We start from the raw sequence: 13,689 nt of genomic DNA, 5'->3' as shown, positions 1-13,689 counted from the left end.
CCGCTACTTCATTATTTGGATTCACTTTATGGATGGATGGCTAAACAAAACATTGGGCATAAACACAAGCCCTTTTCACACAGAGACTCTGCATTATTGCCACAACGAAGGCTCGCCCTTACGCCGCCTTTGTTTGTTCACGCTGAACCGAGCAGCGCCGGCTGTTTTCACTGCCCCCTAGTGGCAAAGAAAATTGGTTATTGCATGTTTAACTAACAAAGATCTACTGAAAAACATGAATCTTGCAATTTGTTTGTTAAAAATTGTTAAACTTCTTCCATTCAGTGCTCTAAACAATAAACTATTCACAGCCTTTAGCGCTGTTGGTAACACAGATCAGATATATTTTTATATAAATATAACCAGCATTGTTCCTGAGTGGATTCAGAGGCTCGGTGCTCTTCCTCCCCTCCTTCCTCCTCCTCCTCTTCTCGCCGAGTGTTTCCAATATTATCAGAGGTTTCATTCTTTTATTCCATCCACACCACTATTGTGTCTAATCCGTCTCTCAGACACGCAGTTACTCATACACACATGTTCACACACACACACACACACACACACACACACACGATTACAGATACTGTACACGACCACGATGCAGGACACAAACTCATGTTCAGAGTCACACACAGTCTTGTATGAATGTATCCCTGAGGCGGTGCTACAGCATCAGCAGCCGCCTGATGTTTCATCAGCAGGACAACACATTACTATTCTAACACTCTGCTGTTCAAATGTTATAATGTTTCTGTCAATACTGCTAAATCAACTTTATATGCCTCCAGAGGGCAAACAGTTTACAAACACACTTGTGTTATGAAGAAATGAAATGACCTTTGAGTGAACCCATTACATGATCATATTTTTTATGCTCATATAATGTGTTTTTTAGAATAAGCGTTAGGCCTTATACGCATTTTCTGAGACTATGTTCATGTTGTTTCTGCTTTATGAAACAGTAAAGACAGAATAGCTTGTGCATGAGCCCTCAGAGGCACCACAACTCTCTGTGTCACCATATTGAACTTGATTTCAGATTTGATTTTCACGACACAAAAACATAAAATATGTTCGTACAAAGTGTGTACAGCCTCGGGATTGATATAAGAAAAATTTCTGACAGGAAATGTGTGAAGGTAAAACGTAAAATACATTTACATAAAGGAGGTGGGGAAAGCTACAAGAAGGTGAGCTGTAAAGGTGAGTGTTGAGTGAGGACTTGAATGTTTCTAATTCTGGTACACAGGCAGTGAGGTTTGTCTCCAGGGTTTCCCCCACTGTTTGCAGAGTGTTATGTGAAAATGTCGCCGCTATTGTGTATTTTGTGTGGCAGTGACCTTTTGTGGATCACAAGGATGCAAGAGCTCCACTGGGCAAAGGAACAAAACTGTTGAATGTTAAATGTTGTTTAGGTGTAAGCGTTGAAAAATGCAAACTATATTGTACACATGTTGTTACCACTGTGACATCACCCATTCGTTTGTGGACTATCACTTGAAGCATTACATTTTAATTATTTTAATCCAAACTATGAACGAAACCTAACCAAGAAGTTTTATTGCCTCAACCTAACCGAACTGTCTGAAAACTGAAAAATATTCTTTTTAAAACCTGCAAACAATAAATGTCTTGTGCAAAATCTGTTCATCTAGCACAATTTGCTGTGAACATCTCTACACTATCACTTAAAGGCCAACCTTTCCAAAAGGTTATCCAGCAGAAAATTTCTCATATAAGGTAGCCAGGCCCTAAAGGATAACCTGTTTTATCGTCTCTTTTACTCTAAATGCAACCATAGTAAATCAAGAGAAAAGTAGCATAGTAGCTTAAATACAATCTAAGTTCTTTTTGAAGCAAGTGGAGTCACCTCCTGCTGGCAATTAAAGCTAAGTCGAGATTTTATACAGTAAATGGTTGTTTTACATTTTCCATTGGAAGGTTGGTGGAGATTTTAGTATCACTGAGAGGCATGTTACACCACCATCACCATCTTGAGTGCCCCATCTCCTTTCTTCTGTACTATCCTTACAACTTCCTTTACAGCTTTCCCTCAAAACTGGAACGACCAGCTTCCTTGTTAGTCATTTATGGAACAGACAGCCGGAGCAACGTTTGATAATAACGGGAAGAAATTATTAACCATACCCCAAACGATGGGGATCGTAATTGGTATCATATTGCAAAATCTATAATACTTGAGATGTTCATTACATTTTAATACTAAATAAAGACATAAAACAGCTCCGTCTCAGTGGTGGTTAATGTAGCTTTTTCCCCATTAACATAAACTCAACAGTAGTTGTTAATGGAGTACATACAATAAATATACATTGGTAGGAATGTGTACTAAAGAAATTCAATTCAGTAAAAGTGATTTAGATGCAAGTGATGAAACGGTGGCTGATCTATGAGGTCAGTCACACTTTAATACAAATGCAGGACTAGGTGGTGGGTTGGACTACTCATAACATGACAAATGAACCAATTTAAAAAGATGTGTGAGAACTTTGTGAATGATAATGAGTGATTAGCACCAAGTCCTAGACAAGAAGAAGATTTATACAGAGATCCCTCTCCTGCATTGTCTGTTAATTGAATCAAATCACTCTCTTGAAAAAGTTATTTGTAAATCAACCACCACGCTCTCTTGTTTCATGCGAGTCTGTGTTCTATTTTAAATAGTGCTAATTATAAAATGACCATATGATCATCCATATGGCTCATTCTAATTGCATCTCCTCTCATCTGTCATTACACACTGATAATAAGCCACAGCTTTCTCTGTGTTTATACCTGTTCTCTTCCAGTCCACCGTCTCTGCGCTCTAACCGCTGAGTTAATGGAGGAATCTGAGAAACAAATAAAAATATCACCTGGACTCGTTCCATCTTCGCCACTCTGTCTCACTCCTTATCATCTATTTGCCAACTACTCTATTATTATCTTTCTGTTTATGCGTGTTTGTTTGTTTACTTATTTCTTTCTTCCTGCTCCTTCTCTCTGAAGATGCAGGTTTCCTGCCAAGACATCCCTATCCTCCATAACATCACCACGCACTTATGCCAGAAACCTGCAGAGATAAATTAAAAGTGTGTTATTTACTAGTAGCCAGGGTGTCAGGGCTAAAAAAAAAGAAAAGAAAAAAAAAACCTGGTCCAATTTGTTTTAAAATAACACTTTGACATTTTTGGAAATGTGCTTATTCGCTTTCTATTAGAGAGTAGGAAGAACAGAGCTGAGGACTAAAGGCCATTAGCTTAGCTCAGCCTAAAGACTGGAATTTGAGCCACTTAGCCAAAGTATAAAAATACATCTCTCAGCACCTCAGTTGTTCTCCTTTGTTTAATAGGTGCACAAACAGAGATGCAAAAACAACCCTTTGTGGTTTATGACGTGTGGTTTATGGTGCTGTTATTATTTTGTAGTGAACAGCCGGGTGCAGTCACTTCCTGGACTCTGCATTGAAGTTCTCAGTGGATGGATTAACTGTTAAAGCAGGTAACTCCTCCAACCGCCAATCCAAATTTTTTTGTTTTTACATATTTGTTTGTGGACAGATTGAACAGGAGATACAATGCGATAATTAGCGAGCTTCAGAGGTTCTGCTAGGTGCATTTGGTTACCTCTGGACAGAGCAAGGCTAGCTGTTTCCCTCTGTTTCCAGTCTTTATGCTAAGCTAAGCTCATCACCTCCCGGCGCAGACAAGGGAGTGATATAAATCCTCTCATCTAACTCTTTGAAACAAAGCAAATAAACATGAATGAAAGCATGGAAGCACACAGTTCGCCACTTTTACTTACTAAACAGGAAAATACAACCGTTCACCTGCTGCTTTCAAGTTTCCCTCTTTTACTGAACTAAGATGAGCTTAATTGCATCGTTAACTCATCATAAAACATACTTCATTCAAACTTGATATAAACAAAATAAACACCAAAACAGTCTTGGTTTGTCTTTCCACAATCACCTCTTATTTTGTTGAAATAAATCCTTAGTTCACAGAGAAAGAAGTGTAAATATTCTGGCTTTACACGCTGTGTTTACCTGAGGCCTGACTCTCTCACTCTCTCCTGTCCCAACCTGCCTTGTCTTCTGATATCCAGAGTCATAGTCCTGGTCAGAGCTGCTGTAAATCACCTCCTTACTGTATCCGCTAGTTTCAACATGGCATCATTCATTCTCAGAGGCTGTGATTAGTCCCAGTCTGGTGTCAAGCTGTGTTCACTGGGAGGCCGGTTGAGCCCCATTGCCCGCGGTGACTCCTCACCACAGTTGACTGTGGTACTTGCTAACAGTAGCTAGTCGCTACAGCCAAAGCTCGCTCCAACAAGGAGTGGAAGGTCCTGTAAAGTGAGCACTGGTCAGCAGTTATGCTGCCCCCTATAGTTTTGGAGCTATACCTTTTAAATCTGGCCATTCCTTATAAATTACACCTTTAAAAGTGAAGTTAAAGTGCTGGAAATCTACAAGATTTGTTGTATGGTCACCCTGCAAGTATTCAGTTATTCCATTCACACGTTCTGTTTGTTGTAGTACACTCTGATTACATTATATATAATAATTATGTGTTCATAATGTGCTTATGATCCCTGTAGAGCTTTATGAGTACCACTTCAAGTACAGCAGCTGCAGTAGAGGAACACAGTAGGAATGAATGTCAGACAGAGGCTGGGTGGGCACTTGGTTTATACTATAATATTAGTATTAGCAGTAAAATAACTCTCTGGCAATAAAACCACTATATCTACCTATTTATTTATTTAGCTGTAGCCTCAGGCAACAGCAAACCGGTGCCCTGGCAGCTACAACAACCAGTGGAAAAGGGCCTGTGTTGTGTGTGTGTGTCTGTGTCAGTATGTAAGTATACGTACAGATAGTGTGTCTGATTGTTAATAACCACAATGGACAGAAGCAGAGCTGAGGCAGAGTAGAGCATTAATAATTCTCCTCTACGTACTCTCCCTCTCTCCATGCACACTAACTTTCCGCCTCTCTCTCTCTCAGTGTCTTCGCTGTCCTTCCCCTCTCACTCTCTCTGTACCTCTCTCACCCCCCATCTGTCGCTCCCTCTCTCTTCCCTCCTCTCTCTGCGCTCGGTCGGTGAAGATGGATCACTCTGTGTCTGTCAGCAGTAGTATCACAGAATGAGAATGTATTGTCTGCTGTCTCAGATAATAAATGCTGCTATCTGCGCTACTGTTCCCGGCCATAATAGATGGCCCATATCTACACAGCTTCTGTTTATGAGATTATCACAGCCCTCTGCCGTCCCCCAAGCCCCCGACAGGAGAGATGGAGAAATTACTTTATCGCTAGGGGGCCCGAAAGTTATCATTTGCGAGGAATTCGTCGAGTGGGAGCTTTGTGAATTGGCAGTTACTGCCACTTCTACTGTGGCGTCACACGCGCCGAGAGTGTGAGCACAGAAGCAGGAGAGGTTAAATTGTTCTGTGATTGCTCTTTTATGCTGCTTGAATCGGTGATGTGTTATTGAGAGAGGCCACCTGAGAGGAGGGAGAAAAAGATTAGCATCAAACCAAACCCTCTCCCCTCGTCTTCACGGTACATCGCCATTTATCATTTTTTTTTATCTTGTTCTGATTTCTGGGAGCATGTACTTAGTTCATGCGAGTAATCGCACATAGATCTCATACTGCGGGGTTTATACACTCGCAAAGACCTCTGTGCTGAGCGCATTATTGAGATGTTCGGAGCTCTTTCCAAACAGCTTTTCTCGCTAGCTCATTCAAATCGGCGCAGGTCGTGTGATAAATGAAGGTCTGGGCAGCTGAGAGAATCAGTCACAGTCACTGGTCACTGTTGGACAGGGTTGCCAGTCATTAGAGGGTGTGTGTGTGTGTGTGAAATATATTACTGCTGGTCACTGAGGGAGACTGTTGAACCCAGTCTTGACCACCTGACCCCGGCCTGACCTCTCTGTCTGGCTCCGACCTCAGAGCAGAGGGTCTTATTGGCTCAAGCTGCTGACTGATGGCCCTCCTCTCCTCTCTTGGCCATGGGCCTCGACCCACAACAGGACAGAGCAGGACGGGCCAACAGGGGCAGCTCAACGTGACCATCATGTACAGATACTGCTGTGATATGCAGCTAATTTGCTGGTGATGTTTATTTTTCTTAAAGTTCAATTGTCAGTCACTTACTCAGCATATTTGACCTTGTGTCACTCTATAGTATACAGTATGACATCATGTAAATAACTGCCAAAGCAGATGAATGTTCTGGATATGAGACGCAAAGCAGACTGACCACATTCAATCCAGTTTTGGGTAAAAGCACCGACCAATACTTCATATTGGTTCAGCTCTGACCGGTGGCTCTAATTGGCCCAAAACCTGAACAAGGGCATTAATTGGCTGTTGGCCCTGTCCGTATGAGCAGAAGGGGCCGCTGGCTCAAAGCCGCGCCGCCTGCTCTGCGGCACATGGCTATTAATCTGAACTACTGTAGAGTTTTGCTTGAATTTAATCTTCACACACAAGTCCTGTTTAAGAAAAAAGACTGCACATATTGCGGCAACCATCTTTGTACAAGACATCTGAAAATATTTTACTCCAGAATTAGACAACATTTGAGTCAACACCTTAACTAATTACAGTATGTCATTATGGAAAAAGAGACTTGAAAACTGAACTTGAAGAGCTTTGAAAACTGGTATGTGCAGCACTCTGAGATATTTCAGGGGCTTTTCCAGTTTGGGCCACACCTCTCAACCCACAGGATTCAAATGATCTATCGCCAAAGTCCTGGTGCCACAGGACACAACCAGAGGTCCTGTGTCCATGCCTCTACATGTCAGCGGAGTCAAGTCAGACCCAAAGTGGGGATCCGGGGAATTTGGAGGCCATGTTGACGCCTTGAACACTAAGGCCTCATTCAGACCAAATAAGGTCTTGCAGTAATTAGCTGCAGGGCTGTGCAGCATTGAGGGAGTGTCTTTCCATGCCCTGTTTGTGTGACGAAAACTGTGTGTGGCGAACTTTTTGTTGCAATTCCTGATTTGGTCCAGAAGAGGCCTTAGTCATGTAAACTGGGCTATTCCTGAGTAGTTTTTGTGGGGTTGTGTCACTGCCATCAGGGAGTCCTTGGTAAGCTACAGTGTTTGGGTGGGTGGTGCATGTCCAGTGGCATCCACATGAATACCAGGACCTGTGGTTCAACAGCAGAACATTAAATCTTAAGGAGATGGTTGATGTTATTCTCCTCACCAGTTAGTCCTTTTAATGTTGTGGCTGATCGCTGTAAATATGATATCGGTGCCTTTCCATAAATAGGTTGGTGTCCAAAGTGACCAAGTATGACACCAATTATTGCCGAAAGTTTAAAGTTACATTGAAGTTTAACTTAAAGGTCATCTTTGTTGCATCTGGCTTCCTGCCATGCGACTCCAAGAAGAAAGGGTTCTTATCTACAGTAGATAGCACAGCCAGGGAGATGAAATTTAAAAAAAACTTTAAAGTGTAATGTTTAATGTTTTAATACCCATAAAACACAATGTCATTATATTGAGATGATTAATAGAATATAATCAAAGACGATTATGATTAGAATAATTGTGGCTTTGAGGCACAAAACAACCAGAAAATATATATATACACTTGTCAGGTAAATTTTCTGCAAACCACAGCTATGTTTGTATTTGTACATGTGAAAGGCTTCGTATTGGCATTTCCACAAAACATGTCATATCACGTCAGGGTTAGGGTTAGGGGATGACGGCAGAGTTACAGGTGAGAAGGCTGCCAAGCTGGTGACAGTAATCTGAGTCAGCATTTTAACATTTGTAAATGTCAAACCACTCGATAATTTTGAGGACACCTCAGGACACTTTCCAGTCTTATTTGTGAAAACAAAAATTATATTTTTGACCGGACGTCTGCAGGCGTGTTTTGGCAACAAGACCAGAAGTTTTTTAACAAGACCTCTGGACATCTCCAGCCGGTATTTTAAGCCAACACATGATGGTTTCCTTACCCTAACCAAAGCATTAGCACATGAGAGAAACTGAAAATTGAACCTAGGAAATGTAAAGTTTCAACATGAAGAAATATAACTAGTTTGAACTTATCTGTGGTTTTGCAGAAAAATATTTTGCAATAGTAACACACGCAGAATGAGTAAGTATTCATATGGTGAAAAGATGTGACAATATTTACATTAACAGGTCTCCAGAAGGATACACATATGCACTGAAAGTGTTGAGGTATGCACACTGTATATGGTGATATAAGAGAACTGCTGTATAATCTTTGTCAGGTTGCAACTGTAGAGTTTGGATAGCTATAACTAGATGTCTCACATATCAAATTCTCCAGATGGAGACACCATATGTAGAGGAAGGATTTCTTCTTCGTAATTATGATATATGTCCATTCAAAACATTCAGTGACTAACAGTAAAGGGGCAGTTCATGACATAATCTCTTGTGTCTTTTCCTTGAAACCAGTCTTTTGCCACATGAAAGGTCGTCGATTTTAGATAAACTGTTTACCTCGAGATCAGTCACAGATTTTCACAGCTAACTGGCCAACTGTTCAGATCGATCACCGGGTAAATTTAGACGTCACAATAACTTGAAAAAGGAAAAAAAAACTTTCAAAACTAATGCAAGGCATGTGAGGTGACATCTTCCTGCATGACAAAATGTATAGATGACTCTGGATCGACTCATTTAGACTTTGATTTTTTGTTTTTGTTATGATACATATTTTGTGTCCAGACATCAACCTTCAATGTGAGAATCTCCTCATTTCTGCCTTTACATTGAAAGGAATACACCTTCCTTCTTTTTCCTCTCCACCAATCTTCATTTCTTCATTGCTCTAACAGTCCAGAAAGGTCAGAGTTTTCAGTACTGAGGGTGAGTCAGGATTTCCTGAAGCTTTAAAGCTCATCGTTTGAAGAGGAAATAGTGTGCTGATATGGTCCAAAAAATACAGTTCCCCAGCTGCCTGTCTCCTGCTTTCTAGAAATAAAAATGTCCCTGTTCCCTAGATCTTAATGATTTGTAGACCTTGACAAATGTCAGACCAGACCAGGTTCGAAGCAGACAGCTCTGCATCGTCATCATCTTTAGATGTTTGTTTGTTTACATGGCAGCAAACATAACAATGAATCTGCACCTCGTGCCACACGACACATGGTGATTCAGCTCTGCTCAGTCATCATATGTTTTGACTGCGTGTGTAGTAATCAGCTGCTGTTTGCGGGCGACATCCATCTAACTGTCACACTAAAGTCCACAGGGAGACATACATACACACACACACACACACTTCAGCTCTCTCTGGCAGACCATTGGTTACTCATTAGACACAGAGACAGACTGGGGACAAAGAGCAGCTATGCTAATGCTCTTTGATTTTCGTCTCCTCTCTCAGCTTTTGTTAAATCTATTCTTCTCCTTTATCCACATCACTTTCTCATTTTTACACTCTGTACTCTTGATTTTATGGCATTGAAATTTCAGTACCAAAGACCAAATTAATTTGACACCACTTGGTGTTAAGTTTATCTCACATTTATTCCTGCAAGAACAAGAACTTTACTACAGCTGTGGCACATTTGCCACAGACTGAATCTGTTTGCCTTGTAATGCAAATATTGCATGCATTAGTGCGTTTGAAGAGATATGTAATGGTGAGTCAACTAAACAACTACAGTTGCAACTGAAAATGTGTTTTTCAGCCACTTGAGATGCTCACCCATTGACTCACATCTCTTTTCAGTAAACAGATTAAAACATATGATATTTGTAGCTCAGAGTGCAGGTGTTCATGTAAGCTATGGAGTAGAGAATATCTGTAAAGAGACGAATAAGAGGGTTTAGAAAGGCGTGACTTTCAATTTCAATGGCCCACATCTTGATCACTAATTAGGCACCTGTAACAGGTAACACACTACTGTACATTTTCATGTCACTAATGCTAGCCAGTAATTGGTTGACCTTTTCAGTGCACCTGCCTTTATTAAGGCACTAATTAAGAGTCCAATTAGGATGTGGAAGCTTGCCAATTGAAAGGTCCTGTAAATACATACAGTAGATTTAAGTGTCTGTCATCACGGGAGGCAAATGTCAGCAGCGTAAGAAATAAGTTGTATTTAATTTAGAATATCAAAGATTGGTTCACAGTGACATTACTTAAAGTCTTGAAGCATCTTTAACCACTGAACATCTAAACTCTAGAAACTGGAGGGGAAACTTGCCAGACTGCATCTGGCTGATGAACTTGAAATTGTTGTTTTCATAGATCCATCACTGATACCATGGTCGCCATAATAAACACATAGTTGAGTTAGCAAATGATTGTGGTTATGCTTAAAAAAATAAATGTTGACTGTCAGTTTGATAACCAGAAAAGAACAGCTGTTTCTCGTGTGTTAAGCCAGTTGTTTTGTGGACCCTCCATTCACACCAACCATCTTGCTACACTGACTTCCTCCTTTGCACCAGCGGGTTTGTCAGATCCTGAGGCACTTCCTGGAAAGACCAATTCTGTTAGTCTCTTAGTGATTTCCAATCTTATGCCCCTACTGACAGGACGATATGGTTTGTCAGTGCCTTCCTTTTTTTTTCTGATTTTTGATCTGTGACGTCTGTGGTGGTTTGGATTCAGGTAGACAACTTAAACTTAACAAAGCCGATTGCGGAAAACTTCGTAGAGTGGAGTGAAAACTATTTCTTGAAGTTAAATGTTCAGAAAACTAAAGATATCTCCGTCTACTTCAGCAAAACCTCCAAATCAACCTCCTGAACTATAATTAACTGCTCACTTTTTAAGACAGTTGAGTGCTACAGGTGCTCAACCTCAACACATCTGCATTCTGCATGAAGGACCGTTCACCTGTAACCTTTTGTTTGATTTGTTGAAACTGGAACTTCACAGCGAGAAACAAAAATTGTTTGCCCAACATTGTTAAAATAGTAGGCAAATTAATTGGCACACAGCAGCTTTCTTTAGCAGATCTATGACGGACAAGTTTTGCAGTAGACTCGGTCAGCTTTGGCCGGCTCAGACGAGCCACGCATGGAGGAATCCCAGGATAAAAACAATCTGTTTAAATTGTCTTTTTTTCAAACTACAATAAATGTGCTTAATTTACTCTGAACCTTGACTGCACTGCTCAGCAGCCCTTTATTACATCTCCCATTCCACGTTAGTGTTTTGGTTGTTTGATGTAAACTATGGTTACTACATAGTTAAAAGCAGACCAATGTAAAGCCCGAAAATAAATCAATCAGCTTCATGAGTTCAAGTCGAGTCAGGTCAATTTTATTCATATGGCTGGAAATCACAAATTTTGCCTCAAAGGGCTTCATAATCTGTACAACATGCAACATCTTCTATCAGTCAAATCATAGATTCAATTGTTCTGATTGGCATTTGGAAACCCTCTGACAACAGTATCTTCAAAGACAAACATAAAGTTACAGACTGTATGGCAGTGTGTGCAGGAGCATGAAAAAATTTGAGATTCAGAAGAGCTGTACAGACACTGAAAGTTTGCTCAGCGCTCCTCACAGAGATCTGAGGTCTTGAAAGAGATGCCAGCATGCCTTTAATTTAGCGAAGTCTCCAAGGCAAGAGAGGGCTTAGCTTATAGAACGACGCAGTCTGAGGCAGCAGAACACACTCGAGGACAATAACCTTGATCATGGGAACTCTTCAGAATTCATCACCGCTTGGAAGTGTGATTTATGTTTGAAAGAACATCTTTGAGGACACACAGAGAGAAACACAGGAAGGATGCACCACTCGCAGCCCAAAGGCAGGGCTTCCCTTGTTCACTATTCTGTGAGAACACACTCAGTAATGTCATTACTACAACCCAGAGACTTGTTCAGGAAGAGTTTCAAAGAGAGAGCTGCAGCTGGGACGTTTCCTCTTAAAATCAATACAGGAAATAACCTCCCTAGACCAGAGATGAGTTGCACTGGGACAAGAAACAGATGCCTCTACTGTACATGTTGTGAAGTGTGAAGATGCTTCAAAATGATGACGACTGTGATGAGAGCCTGACACGTGCAGGAGGCCAGTCAATTACACATCCATGTTCAGAGTATGAATGCAGCCACAGAAGGCAAAGAAACACAGAATTCTGCATGGATTGAATTACTGAATGGATACAAATGCACATTTATTGAGTCCTAATTGCATTTTACCATGTGTGGATGAATGAGAAACACAAGTAACAAGTACTTAAACATGCTGAACTTGACCTTAATTAACACACAGTATCACACTCTCCTCTTTGCTGTGCATTAATGGGCTGCAAATGTGTGTGTGAGGGTGTGTGTGTGATGGGGGTTCTTTCATCATCTACATGAAAATGAGAAGACCACTGCATTGTTCCCACTGAAAAAACACACACATGCACACACACACACAGATTGGTTTCAGTGCGTCTGCCAGGGAGTGTGCGCGTGTGTCCTTTTCCACACTATTGTTGACATGTTAATCCCAACACTTCCATTCAACAAACCTCCTTATAGCTCCACATGGGGTAAGCATATGTATGTGTGTGCAACCCTGTGTGCGTGCGGTTGAGAGCAGACGGTCTATGTATGTGTAGCCATTGTGTTTGACCCCCTGTATATTCAATATATTTACAGCTCATTTCCCTTTAAATCCAGCCATACAGCAGTGTGTACGTGGTATGTGATCATTTCACCATAAATGGTTTAGATTATATCTTCATTATAGCATGAAGTCAAATGTTTGGTTACAATACTGCAATCTAAAAAGTGTTATGGCTGCAAAAATCTTCAAATCCAGAAGTACCTGCTTGCTTTTTATTATGTGTGACATTTTGAAATGCAAAACATATCTAATGTAGTGGAATGTGCTTCATGTTTAGGCTACTTGTCAAGTGCAAAATGTGTAAAGCAGCATCAGCAGCATGTCCTAAATACACATTGAAATGTAATGATAATCAAGGAACAAGGTAATTTCATCGTGATTTAATACAACACAGGGTTGCATAACAAAATTGAAGTTTATAAACCCCTTCATGCTGTATACATTACAGAACATATATACAGTCATTCATATACAAATATACTTAAACACTACTTTTACTAAATTTTTTTGATTTTGCCTTTGGGTAGTTGTAATCAGCAGCCAAATGATGGCGATGATGACATGGTCGACATCTTCATATCAAAAGTTTGACATCAGGGAAACACTGTCCATCAAGTTTGCATCAATGTTATAAACACCGAGTCCAACTCTCCTCGTCCCGCTGTAGTCCTGCACGTTGGCTGGGAACACGGTCGAGTGCAACAGCTTGATCCGAGAGTAGTGGTGGAGACAGGTCTCTGTGGGCACAACAGTCTCTGACTTCATGTGTCCCATTTGTCCATTTCCTTTTCCTGCTACCAGACATTAGCCAGGAGCAGCCTTAAACCAAGCTGGATTAGCAAGGCTCTTATTCTAGTTCTCGTCCTCCCTGGGGCCTTCAATAAATCAATTGATCAATACAAATTGCCACATCACAGCATCATCACTGTATGCCCTCATGACTGGTTAGTCAAGGGCAAAATAACATCAAATCAAGCTATTTATACATCCCACTTATGGAAAATGAGGTTTATTGCTTTATTGAACCAAGTCACTTAAGAAGACTAAGACTATTAGAGCCAGCCAACTATTTGTCACACAATGACA

The sequence above is a fragment of the Pagrus pagrus genome (assembly GCF_965226575.1).
Source record: "Pagrus pagrus genome assembly, chromosome: 7".
In the NCBI taxonomy this organism is placed as follows: Eukaryota; Metazoa; Chordata; class Actinopteri; order Spariformes; family Sparidae; genus Pagrus; species Pagrus pagrus.
The sequence above is the reverse complement of the archived record's forward strand: the minus strand, read 5'-3'. Positions refer to the sequence as shown.